This window comes from Zootoca vivipara, chromosome Z2 (genome assembly GCF_965207765.1).
Source record: "Zootoca vivipara chromosome Z2, rZooViv2.hap1.1, whole genome shotgun sequence".
In the NCBI taxonomy this organism is placed as follows: Eukaryota; Metazoa; Chordata; class Lepidosauria; order Squamata; family Lacertidae; genus Zootoca; species Zootoca vivipara.
Window position 1 is genome coordinate 23496870 of NC_142585.1, and position 12991 is coordinate 23509860.

The following is a 12991-nucleotide window of genomic DNA, read 5'->3' on the forward strand; positions in this document are numbered from 1 at the left end:
TCTGGGACCTTAGTCTACAAAGCTGAAGATACTCCTTTAATTTAGTATAGTGTATTTAGAAGATGGGCATATAAAACATCACATAGTTCACATGGCAAGATACTTTTCCTTCACTCGAAAACAATCAGAGCATAGAATTGCATCTCAGAAAGGATGCACAGCATGTGGGAGAAAGATGGAAAAATAAATTCCATTTCCCCCCCCCCTCCTCATTCACTAGCTAGCTTGCTCACTGTTAATATTCCTCAGTACTTCATATTCCTACACTGTTCTGTTTGCTACAGCTAGGGATGTGGGTGCACATATGAAATCAATTCTGTGCTGTGTTGTTTAGTTCAAGTAATTAAAAGAGAAATGCAAACACATAAGCACACTTGCCGTTATTTCCGCAAATGCACCCAGAGTCAAAACAGGCATATTTGATGCGTCTTCAGGGCAATGTCACCAGCTGGATTTATTTTTGACACTATAACAAAGAGTCTCGTGGCACCTTGAAGACTTAACAAATTTACACTACAGGTCATCCATCTCGACAATTAAGCTGCAGAGAAGGGCTCCATACAACCAAGATAGATTTCTGACTATTTGTAAACCGCAACCATAGGATATAAAATGATCATTTAGTGCAGTCCTATATTGATCTGCACAGAAGTAAGCCCCCTTCCTCTGGGGGTGGGAAAGGGAAAGTCTGATTAAAAAGACTCCACCATCAAAACCACATGCTACTACTGGTGCTGATTAGAGCCACTGAAGCTTGCTTGAGCTCCACTCCACCATGGACAAAATACAACTGCAAGCTCTCCCTCCTTCACATACAACGGCTACTATCATCATTCATTTCCAAATAATGAACCCAACGGCTTTTTTCAATGCCCAGCAGAAGCAATTGCAGGAAGCTAAGAGTGTATAAGAGCACCTGCGTTGATTGATGGATTGCAAGTGTTAAGTGAAAATGACCAGAGGTGCCAGGAGTGAGGAAACTGCTAAGCATATCACCAGGAAGACTGGAAAGTAGCTGGGAAAAGGTGAAGGAGAAAACGAAGGCAAGGAGAGGTCACTAGGAGCTGCCTTCTCATTCACCCTAACCTGGATTCCACAAAGGCCCTAGAACTCGAAGAGAAATATATTGCCACACCTTGAAGCAACACTCCTTTTTCCCTTAAAGACTGTCTTCACTTAACTGTTAGTAAAGCACATCCATAAAGCACATCCACAAATTCCTTCCCACCAGCTAAGTTAGAATTTCAAGTCAGTAAATAATTGAATTTCTGCTGACTTTAAAGATGTTAAAAGCTCATGGTTGTGTTGCAACACACTTTTAATAAAGACAAATAAAGCCAGTATGTCTGCTTTAGAGCCAACACTGTGTAGCAGTTATGAGAGTGCAAAGCCAGAAGCCCAGAGTTCAAATCTCAACCCATGAACTCATTAGGCAATCCACCATCCCATCAGTCCATACACGACAAGGAGCTGAGAGCAAAGAACTGCCTTACAAGGTTGTTGTAAGCAATACAGATAATTTAAATTGATTTTTTTTGGGGGGGGGGGAGATGATAGAAAAATGCAAGTGCTGAATATCATTATACTCATAACATGAAAAAGCTGAACTATCTGGGCCTGAGAGGGAGTATCTTTCTGACGTGAGAGAATCCCAGAGAATAACACATTAATTAAAAGGAGACACATATAGCACCTACAGTTACAGTATAAAAGGAAAATAATACAACAACTGTGAGCAAAGGGGACCCCCTATAGGCAAAATAAATGTTTGGAGATAGCTAAAACACATACTACATAATTTCTGATTGTATATACAGTATATAGCCTACCAATCTGTTTAAAGAGCTGGACATCTCTCACACACTGCAATTCACAGTGTACAAATTCAATTATAAACATGACAATCAAATACACTTCAGTCTAATACTGCATCTTTCCAGTGTATATGTGTACAATTGGACACATTTAGAATCTGCAGCACATAAAAACCCACAATGTGAAGTGCAAATGTTAGAACACAGACAATACCAAAGTTGCACACCAGTCTACAGGCAAAAGTTGCTGTTCCTAAACACAAAGCTGGACACATGGGTCTAAAAAAAAATGCAGCACATCAGGCCAAGCATATGTTCATGAATGTGAGATTCTCTTACATAGGCTATTTGATGGATTATTATCACTCTCCCCCCTCACCACCCCAATACACACTGTTGCACCTTGACTTGACCCACAGCACCCATCAATCCACACGCACCGGGTCCGAGTAGAGAGACTATGCATCCAATCTACACCACTTGATGTACAACATTCGGTTAATTATTTCAAGCGGGGATTCCACCTACAATTCAAGTGTGGTTGGAAGATGTGTGCAAGGTTCCTGTGGGTTTGCACTACGGTTTTGTGCATGGGGTGCGCGCGTGCGTGTCGCGATCCCAGCAGCAGAAGTGTCGGAGTGTCCTTAAGAGATCTCGGCTGATTTACACAGAGCATATCCTGCGCATAATTCATCCCGAAAGCAAGCCCCACCGCGTCCAGTTGAGCATATTATACTACCTAGTAAGTGAGCTCAGGATTGCAGCCTTATTGATTGTGACTTCCCGTTGTTCTCCTCCTGCAACATCAGACCCACGCGCGCACACACAGACACACACGCACGGACATGTCAAGTCCAGTTAGAGCGGAGTCGAGGTGGAGGAGAGGGAAAGGGACCATCGGATCTCCAAGGGCGCGCGCACAAGCTCTTCCATCGCGCAAGCCAGCCAGCCAGCCAGCCAGCCAACCCCCCCCTCTTCTTCTTTTTCTTCCTCCTCCTCCCCCTCGAGCCAAACTTACCTGCTTGCCCAGTGGAAGTTTCAGTTGCTGCTGCTGCTCCTGCAGCAGCGCCGCCTCCACCCCGCGCGGCTCCGGTGGCTAGCCATCGCGCCCGGCTGCCGACGCTGCTGCCCTCGTCCTGCCTCTCCCCGGCGCGGCAGCTACGCTGAAGGCGAATATAAATCCACATAGCCGAGGATGCAGCTGCTGCTGATTGCCCGCATCATCATACCTCCTCCCCTTCCCAGTCCTCCTCGCAGGGGCGATTCAGCGCCAAAAGCAGAGAGAGGAGACCCGGGCTTGTCCGCAAAGGCAGACAGGCTGCTTCGGAAACGCGAAGCTGCACCAGCCCGGTCTGCTGCCTTGTCACTGCTCTCGCTCTCTCGCCTTTGCACACCCAGCCGCTCTGCGCCGGGCAGACTGGCAGCAGAGAACCCGATCCCTTCCGAGCGGTTTGCCTCCTCGGCCGCTAATGAGCATGCCCGGGAGAGGAGGAAGGACATGCGCGCTGCCGACGCCGAAGCCTCTGCCTTTACCTGCTGCCAGACTCTTGTGCAGGTGCACTGGGAGGAAAGCAGAAAAAGGAAGGAGGGAGGGCTTTGGGGAAGTGGGCAGAGGGGCCCAATTCTAACCAGAAAGTGAAGGGGAAGCTTTCCCCAGAGACGATCCTTACTTCGGGATGGGGAACAGAGCGCAAAATGGGAGAACGGGGATTCGACGAAAAGCGGCTAAAAGGGAGGTGGAAGTGGGAAGATTTTCCAGTCTCTCTCTGTCACACACACACACTGCTCAGATCCGTCTTCGTCTCCTCACCTCTCTCCAGAAAACACCCATATCCATGGGTTGCTAAAGACTGGGAGATGGGTGGTTGGGGGCCACAGAATGCGCAAAGCGGGAGAAATGCCGCTAGGCTGGGAAGCCGGAGAGAAAGAGGCAAGCGACGCTCGGCGGCGGCGGGTGCTAGGGAAGAGAAGGGAGGGAGGAGGCTGGCGGTGTCAGCCAGAAGGGTGCAGCGAAACACACAGAGATTATTGGGGGAGAAAAGCAACAGGTGAAGACTGCCGCCGGCACACCCCGAGGATCCTTGAGAACGACTGCAGAAAGAGGATGGCGAAGAAATCTGAACCTCGCATTCAGTTGGCTTGGGGAGATACGGCTGCCTTATCAGAGCGACAACCCGGACCATCCACCGGGTCCAGGCTGCTGGATCCTCCTCTCCAGGTGCCCCTCAGGGAGAAAAGCGACCTTCCCACTACCTTCTTACCCGATCGATTTAACTGGGGATTAGAACCTGGGCGCTGCTGCCTACAAAGATCAGCCATTGGAAATGGGGCGGGGGAAGGAGGAATAAATGGAGAGAATAAATGGAGTGCCCTTGGCCCCTTTCCTACACGTACAGAAATCTTTTGTGAGCAAATAAGTGGAAAGATGAGAAGCTGCCCAACTGTGGAGGCTGGTCCATTAGGGCAAAGGGGGCACTGCCTGGCCTGCCTCAGTCTGTTGTCAGCCAATTCTCACCTGCCTGCCCTCTTACTATCAAAACAGGTTCAGAGGGTGGCCCTGGTCTCCCGCTTCTTGTTTGGTAGCCTCTGTTCGGACTTTGTAGAACTCATCAGGGAGAAGGATGGGGACAAAAGTTGAATAAGTTGGCTCCACCTGTCACTGGTTCTAGCTCCACCTACAATTGGCCTTCTCCCTTGCACCCCATCAGTCAAGGGCACCAATCACCACTGAGCCAAAGATCTAAGGATGAGTATACTAGGAGGAGTTCACACTAGGGTTCACCTGCAGCTGCTAGGAATCACATTTCTCTGGTTCCAGCAAACGCAGTATGAGGAAAAGGTGGAAGTATGGAAGTAAACCTGGTTAGGCCTTTCACAATAAAATCTTGTTTCACCTCCTTTTATCATCTGTTGCTTTCCTTTTGGATTTCTTGAGCCTGCATCATTGTTCCAATTGAACAATCATTTTATTTATAAAGAACATTATCATTAGGTCATTCTTGGGTTTTTAGCAAATGAGTACACAAGGAGAGACATTCAATATCTGTCATTCCAAAAATCCAATTTTTTTAGTGTTGCTTCCTTCCTTTGCCTTCCCACACCTCATCTCAGTTTTAACTGATTCCAGTTTTAAGTCTGGAAAATCTGGTTTATCTAATATTATTTTTATTGTCATTCTGCCCTCTATCTAGCATGTGCCAAAGAGGAAGGGACGAAGCAACAGCTGAAATTATAATCATACTAGCAGCCTAAGAAAGAACAACAAAAATCAGCAGTTTTGAAATTAGTGATTAAAATCATTTTAGTTTTAAAAGATTCCACCCACCATCTTGGTTCAATATGTCCAGCTGTATCCAAACATAAATAAAAACCTGCTCCTTGATCTCAGGATCATACCTGCCACGTCTCCCACAGAAAAATACGGGATTAGCAGCAGCAGCAGCGGCACTGAAAGTTGCACCGGAAGTTGTCTGGCGGCCATCTTGGGGGTGGCCGCATGGCGACGGCCATCTTAGGGGTGGCCATGCGGCCACCTCCAAGATGGCTGCCGCCATGTGGCCACCCCTAAGATGGCCGCCAGGCATGCGTAGAAGCTATTTCCAGCGCCAGTCACGGCCATTTTCTGGTGCCCATAGATGGGCAAACCAGCGCCAGAAAAATGGCTGCTGGCAGCAGCGGATTTATGGGAGAGGAGCTAAAATGGGAGACTGCTGGGAAATGGTAAGGAAAAACGGGGGTTTCCCGGGGAATGCGGGGTACTTGGCAGATATGCTCAGGATCAATCATTCAAAACTTGGCTACATTATATTAAGGGATGTCCAAATACACACTGCAGTTTTCAAAGTTTCACTCCACCATCTTGATTCAAAATGGCAACCAAATATAATAAAACAATAGGTGAAAATCTGCTTCTTTATCACAGGAACCACCTTGCAAAATTTGGTTATGATACCTGTGAGAGAAAAATGAATACATTTCCTTCTTTTCAACTTCTAGTTTATGTGTGCATTACTTTAAACCACATGAGGGTACTATTTGTCTAGCAATCTAGTCAGCACTTGTGTGTAATCTTTGCTTTGTCTAAGTTAACTCCGCCCCTAAAACCTGATCCATTTTAGTGTTCTCTCCCAACTGTTGAGACAAGATGCCTGCTGTTCTCTCTTTCATTGCCACATAACCTGTAAATAGTTCCTGCATGAATAAAGCCTTTGAACTCCAGAACATTAAGTGATTATTCCAAACCAATTCACCCAAGCTGCAAAGTCTGCTAGCAATATATTCATGCACAGAGAACAGAGAATTTCCCAAAATATGTAGTAGATAATATAATATACTTTAGCAGGTGGCACTGACTCCCAAACTTGTGTTTTACCTACATCTCCTCCTGATCCTAGTCTTCCTAGTACTCTGAAAAACTAAGCATTCTTCAAAAACCTAACTGGAGGAAGTGACGGTAATAATAAAACATGTGGCCAGCACGATTTATTGTAGTTGCAAAATGCATGTGTATTGTTTTGTGCAGACTTATATGATTGTCTCTAAAAACAAAAACAAAAAGATAGGAGTGTTGTATAGTGTATGATGAAGCTGTTTTTGTTTTTCACAGAAGGAATCAGGCAGCAACACAAGAGTCCTCCCTCGACTGTTAGTCACTGCAGTGGTATAGTGCCGTTCTGCTACTTTTTCCCAGCAACAGCATTGTTGTCATATGTTCTTACATTTCTGTGCCATCAGCTGGAGTGGTATTTGCCAGTGTTGTAGGTTTTGTGGGACTTGAGAAGAGATCTGGCCTGGCACATGATTCTTTTGCAAGGTAGGGTAAGCTCAGTGAACTTCTTAGCTGATCAGGAATACACACCCAGGTCTCCCCAACCAAGGTATGACATGATAACCACTACCCCATCATTTTCCAGTTCATGCATTGGTGAAATCTCATTGGGAAATTGTGGTCAAGAAAAAGAAAGTAAGACCACAGATTTAAGTTTGCATAAATGATTAACTATGAACTGTGTTGTAAAAACAAAAAGCGTTGCTTTTGAGTAGACATGTATAGTATAGGATTGCACAGTCAGGGATGCAACTGGGCTGAGGATTAAATCAGACTGGATACTTTCAGTGTCTGGAATGAAAAACATGGCTGAAGTGTGTCCCAAATTCCTGCCCACTGGCTTTGTCCCTTTGAACACAGTGAGATCCACTGGGAGTGAAGCCGACAATAGTCTGTATGGTTTTACAGTAAATTCTGTTTCTAGGTCCTAATAAATCTTGATGGAATATTACAAACTAGCTTAGATAGATGACATTATCTGCTGAGTTTGTGGATGGGATACAAATGTGTTAAAATAAATCAATCTAAATATATACTAGGAGCTCCCTACTTGGTGTTGCTCACCAACCCTACCATGCTACCACCACCCTGTACCAACCTCTGCCACATAATAGGGTAAAGTACGCATTGCAATATGTATAGTGTGGCATAATGGTTAGAGCATTGGATTAGGACCTGGGAGACCAGGGTTTGAATATGCACTCAGCCATGAAGCTCACTGAGTGACCTTGGGCTAGTCACCATCTTTTAGCCTAACCTACCTCACAGGCTTGTTGTGAGGAAGAAATGGTGAGGAGAAGAACTGTGTACACTACCCTAAGATCTTTGGAAGATAAAGGTGGGATATAAATGTAATAAATAAATAGTGTACAAACAATGTATATATTAGGGGAAATTTATTTGCAAAAAAATGTGTGCATTGTGGAACATGGCACACAAAAGCGTGCATATTACGAGAAAAGCACACTAAAATGCTGATGATTTTTAGAAGGACTTAAAAAATGTAAAAATAAATGTAAAAATGTGGGGAACTGAATTTAAGAATAGGGGGGGAAAGTGCAACTGAGAGAAACTAAAATTGACAGATTTTCCCCCTGTGTGTGTGTGTGTGTGTGTGTGTGTGTGTGTGAGAGAGAGAGAGAGAGAGAGAGAGAGAGAGAGAGAGAGAGAGAGAGATGACAGACTTTAAACATTTATACTCTGTCTTTTGACCTACAAGGCCTTCAAGGCAGTTTATAATCCAAAGCAAGAGCAAAATCCATATTAGAACAGTCTGAAGTTAATTAGCCTAAAATACACACAGCACCATAGCTGCCAAGTTCTCCCTTTTTTTAAGGGAAATTCCCTTATGCTGAATAGGCTTCCTCACGAGAAAAGGGAAAACTTGGCAGCTATGCACAGCACAATAAAGAAACTAGCAGCAACACTAACATTGCTTATTTGTAGTGCAGGTATTTTGTTGTATTTTACGTAACCTTGGGTGATGAAGGGTGGGATAGATAGAAATAAATAAATCATTGCAACCCTATAAATTCATACTCAGAAGTAAGTCCTATTGAGTTCAATGGGACTTACTCCCAGATAGGTAGGTATATATCCACCGGAAGAAACTAATGGCCCTTCCGCTGTGTTGAAGTCTAAGGCATTCAGCCCCAGCCAGCATGGCCAATGGTCAGGGATTATAGAATTGTAGAATTGGCAGGGACCCTCCTACAATGGAGGAATCTCAACTAAAGCACCCATGACAAACGGCCATCTAACCTCTTCATAAAAGCCTCAAAAGAGGGACAGTCCACAATCTTCTGAGGGAGTCCATTCTACTGTTGAACAACTCTTGCTGTCAGAAACTTCTTCCTAATGCTTAGTCGGAATCTCCTTCTGGAGCAGGAGAAAACAAGTGTGCTCCATCTTCTATGAAGCTGAGCAATGGGAGGTGCAGCCAATCAACATCTGGTGGGCACTCTCTTCCCCCATCCCTGATCTAGAGGACGTCAACTTTCAGGCATATCTTTAAAAAAAACTTTCATGTTTCACAATTCGTGTTGACAATTATGTGTGACCAGTTCCATTTGTGTTGTCCTACTGAACTCAGTAGAGCTTACTTCTACCGTGTTTCTCCTAAAATAAGACGTGCCTATAAAATAAGCCATGGCACAATTTTTTAAAGGCAAAAAAATATAAGACATCCCCCCCAAATTAGACGTGTTGGGGTATTGTTACGGTAGTGGTGGGAGCAGGTCTGCATGGCGCTTCTGCAGCGCGCGCCTCGCCGAGCCCCGACTGGGTTGGGACTCGGCACGCAGCGCGCTGCTGTCTCTCCTGGGTCCCACTGGGTCGGGACATGGCGCGGTGCACGCTGCTCTTTGCCAGGTCCCGCTCAGTCGGGGATTGGCGCAGCGCGCGCTGCTGTCTTTGCTGGATCCCGCTCAGTCGGGGCGCCGAGCCGGCAAAGACAGCAGCGCGTGCTGCGCCGAGCCCCGACTCAGCGGGACCCAGTAAAGACCCAGTGGAAGAGGCTTCGGGGAAGCTTAGGTCAAGATCCTGGCGAGAAATGTGGATACCTGGAAAAAGGCAGCCTGGATCTGATTCTGCCACCCACCCGCCCGCCCCTCATTCAAAAAAGCAAAGCCCCCTGCAGCCCGACTCTGTGCACGCTTTACACGGAAGCAAGTCCCGCCAAGTTGTACGGAGCTTTCACCCAGGTAAACGCGCCAGATTGCAGCCTGTTATTGCTCGGCGGTGCAGCTACGCCGTTTTGAATGCGAAGCCTCTTTAGCAGTCGATGCACGCTCTACTGCTGGGGGCGGGGGAGAGAGGGCGCTGGTTAAGCGCTTATTCATTCGGTGTTTGTCCTCCATTTCATCCCGCCGGGCGAAGCGGCTCGACGGAGCTGGGGTTGCTACAACAGGAGGTGGCGGCAGTGTGCACGGCGAGGCGGCAGCCGCTGCTGTTCTTCGCTTGGGCATCTTGAATGGGCGCGCCGCTGTTCGCTTGCTTAGAGACCCTGCTCTGCAGCCAAGGCTTTGCAGACGCTGCAAAGCCTTGGGGGGCGAGGGCTCAGTAATGACGGCTAAATAGCGACTGTGTTTGAAAAGTCGCTTCTCAGCTTTGATGTTCGATCTGCAAAGACAACACACACACACACACCCGCCCTAAACAAAATATCACGCGAGAGTGTGGAGGGACGCAGTCCTGCAACCCAGAGGGGAAACTTAATCGCGTGAGGAAGTTTGCTGTTGGGCAGCTGCTTCTCTGCAAGCTTGTAACAAAGGCAGTAGTGATCTGGGCAGCCGGCTGCTGACAAGGGGCGGGGGGTAGTCGCCGCAGCAGCCGCTCTTTGCTTGGCAAGTAACCCACACACCCCTCCGAGCGCCGAGCCCCGACTGAGCTGGAGCCAGCAAGGACAGCAGCGCGCGCCGCACGGAGCCCCGACCCAGCAAAACTCTCTGAAAGCTTAATACCGGTAAAAAATAAAAAAGCTTAACAAAAAAAATAAGACATCCCCTGAAAATAAGTCGTGGTGTGTTTTTTTGGAGGAAAAATAAATATAAGACGTGTCTTATTTTAGGAGAAACATGGTAAGTAAGGTAAAGGTTAAGTCCAGCCAAAGGCGACTATGGGGTTGCGGCGCTCATCTCACTTTCAGGCCAAAGCAGCTGGCATTTGTCCACAGACAGCTTTCCAGGTCATGTGGCCAGCATGACTAAACAGCTTCTGGTGCAATGGAACACCATGACAAACCAGAGCGCACAGAAATGCCATTTACCTTCCTGCCGCAGCGGTACCTATTTACTTGCACTTTGACATGCTTTTGAACTGCTAGGTTGGCAGGAGCTGGGACAGAGCAACGGGAGCTCACTCCATCACAGGGATTTGAACCTCCAACCTTCTGATCGGCAAGCCCAAGAGGCTCTGTAGTTTAGACCACAGTGCCACCTGCGTTCTAAGTAGGTATGTACAGGCAGTGGAGGCTGCTCTCTTAGGGCAAATGGGCTTCTACCCCACCTGCCTGCCCTCTTATATCCATTCCAGGGAGTGCTCCTGGCTGACAGCTTCCTCCTCCTCCTTCATCTCAGTGTTGCCCCTCAGTCAACAGGAAGGAGAGTGGGAGCAAAACTAGAATTAATTGGCTATGCTTGCCATTGGCTTTATTGTTGGCCTCTGTACCTTCCTAATTGGCACCAGCCACCACTATGTATAGGATCATACTCTTGGAACAATAACAGTGGAGTGAACTTCTCTGCTAGAAAGTGAAAAAGCATTTCAAATCTAGAACACTCGATCAGCAAAGAACCTTTTGCTCTCTGCAGTGCTTAAACATTCTCTGTGGTTTTGCTATGTCAAACAATGCCTCTCAGCGGCATTAGCTTCTAGGAAACAGAACATTAAATAGAATCTGTTCTACAGAATAACACAGAGAGAAAACTCTTTCCTTTATAATCAGCATTTTTGCACCCTTGGCATCGTTTAGATTTGAGGACTACAGAAAAGTCCGTCTTTCATGTTGCCACCCTCCAGACCACACCTGGAGGAGGCACAAGGAGAAGGGCCTCAGGTGATGAACACAGAGTCTGGGATGGTTTATATGGGGAGAGGCAAGTTATAGCAGGTTGTTAAATACCTGTGTTCTGTCAAGTCTTGGGGCAGTCTAGGCCACAAAATTCCGCATCTTTAGGAAAACACATCTCCCTATTTCGGTTCATCTGAGGCAATTAGCAGGTCATTAGTGAGAATGCAGAAAATCCCTCCCTTCTGCCTGTCCTGTCTCCCAATATATTGAATAGGACTAAAGATTGACAAGTCTGCCAATTTTGGTTTCCTTCAGTTTCTCATTTTTCTATTTCTAAGTTCAGTTCCTCACATTTCCACATCAATCTTATTTTAAGTCATTGTGAAAATTCACCAGCATTTTAGTATGAACTTCTAATACAACACATTTTTGTATGCACATCTCAAAAATACTTACATTTTAGGAGAGCAGTTTTCCCTAATATACAATGTTCATGTATGTTATTTTCACTAATGGATGCATTTTATGCACACTTTACCCTACTATATACATTTTTGTACACATTAATTGGCTGGAGAAAGGCATTGCAAAATTCAGAGCTGTACAAATTTTGAAGAATGGCTATGTTTTCGGTTTGCATACTGTTTGAAAAGATATGAATTGGGGAAGTTTGCATTAAAACGCAAATGGAATCAAATCTCTCCTCCATCCCTACTAAGGGTATGTCTTTTTGCTGGACCCGCTTTTCCCAGATCAATATTCCTGACCACTGAGGCAGTGATCTGAGGCCTTTCCTGGGCACCCCCGCTGTCTGAAATGGGATGAGAGATGAATGGAGACAGAGAGAACTTGTTCTGTGGCGACTCTTCACCCTGGGAATGCCCTCCCACAAAGGCCTTGCCTAGAGATCATAGACAGGATCAAAAGGACAGCTTAGTAGCATATCCCACCAGTGTAGCGATTTCAGCTTCTGCCACAGGACCTGCCCCACTCTCCCTCCACACATTATCTAATTCTGTTCCAGAGGTTCCTCCTACCTTCAGCAGCAGATCTGGGGAGAGCACAGGGTGAAGAGAAGGGAAAATCCCATTGTGCAAAGTGGAAATCCTCGTGCCAATGGGATGTGTTAGTTGGATACCAACCTTCATTCCTATCACTTAGGTGCCAGGGAAAAGCATTTCTGAGTCTGAGGCCTTTATTATTATTATTAAAAAAGGTCTAATATAGATGTTCTTTGTTTAACTTAAAGCACTTTCACCATCTATTTAAATCGGCTGTCCCCATTTTACATTGTTTTTTTTTCATTTCTTGCATTAGTTTGCATACTTTATCAATTTTAATAATGGGTGGTATCCAATGCTAGTCATGCTCATGAGTAGATCCATTGATTTCAGTCGGTCTACTTTGCATATGAGTTCAGGGAACTTATTTTTTGAGAATTCATCCAGATTTTCTTGCACAAAGCTTACATGTTACCAGTTTTAATTGAGCATTCATTCTTTAAGGGCCGGTTATATGGCAACAAACCTTCGTATGTTGTAGCGTGTTTACACACCTTCCCATTAAACATTTGTTTACAACACACATTTCATAGAATCATAGAGTTGGAAGAGACCACAAGGGCCATCCAGTCCAACCCCCTGCCAAGCAGGAAACACCATCAAAGCATTCCTGACAGATGGCTGTCAAACCTCCGCTTAAAGACTTCCAAAGAAGGAGACTCCACCACACTCCTTGGCAGCAAATTCCACTGTCGAACAGCTCTTACTGTCAGGAAGTTCTTCCTAATGTTTAGGTGGAATCTTCTTTCTTGTAGCTTGAATCCATTGCCCCATGTCC

The 12991-nt window shown here is 46.0% G+C and overlaps 1 protein-coding gene across 1 annotated transcript in view; it reads right to left on the reverse strand.

Annotated features, from left to right (window-relative positions):
- TENM1 (teneurin transmembrane protein 1) overlaps nucleotides 1–3285 on the reverse strand; it is a 371047-nt gene extending 367762 nt beyond the window's left edge. Inside the window, exon 1 of the mRNA XM_060270166.2 lies at nucleotides 2833–3285. The gene's annotated coding sequence lies outside the window, so the exon portion shown is untranslated. The remainder of the gene's footprint in view (nucleotides 1–2832) is intronic.
- Between the last annotated feature and the right edge of the window lie 9706 nt (nucleotides 3286–12991).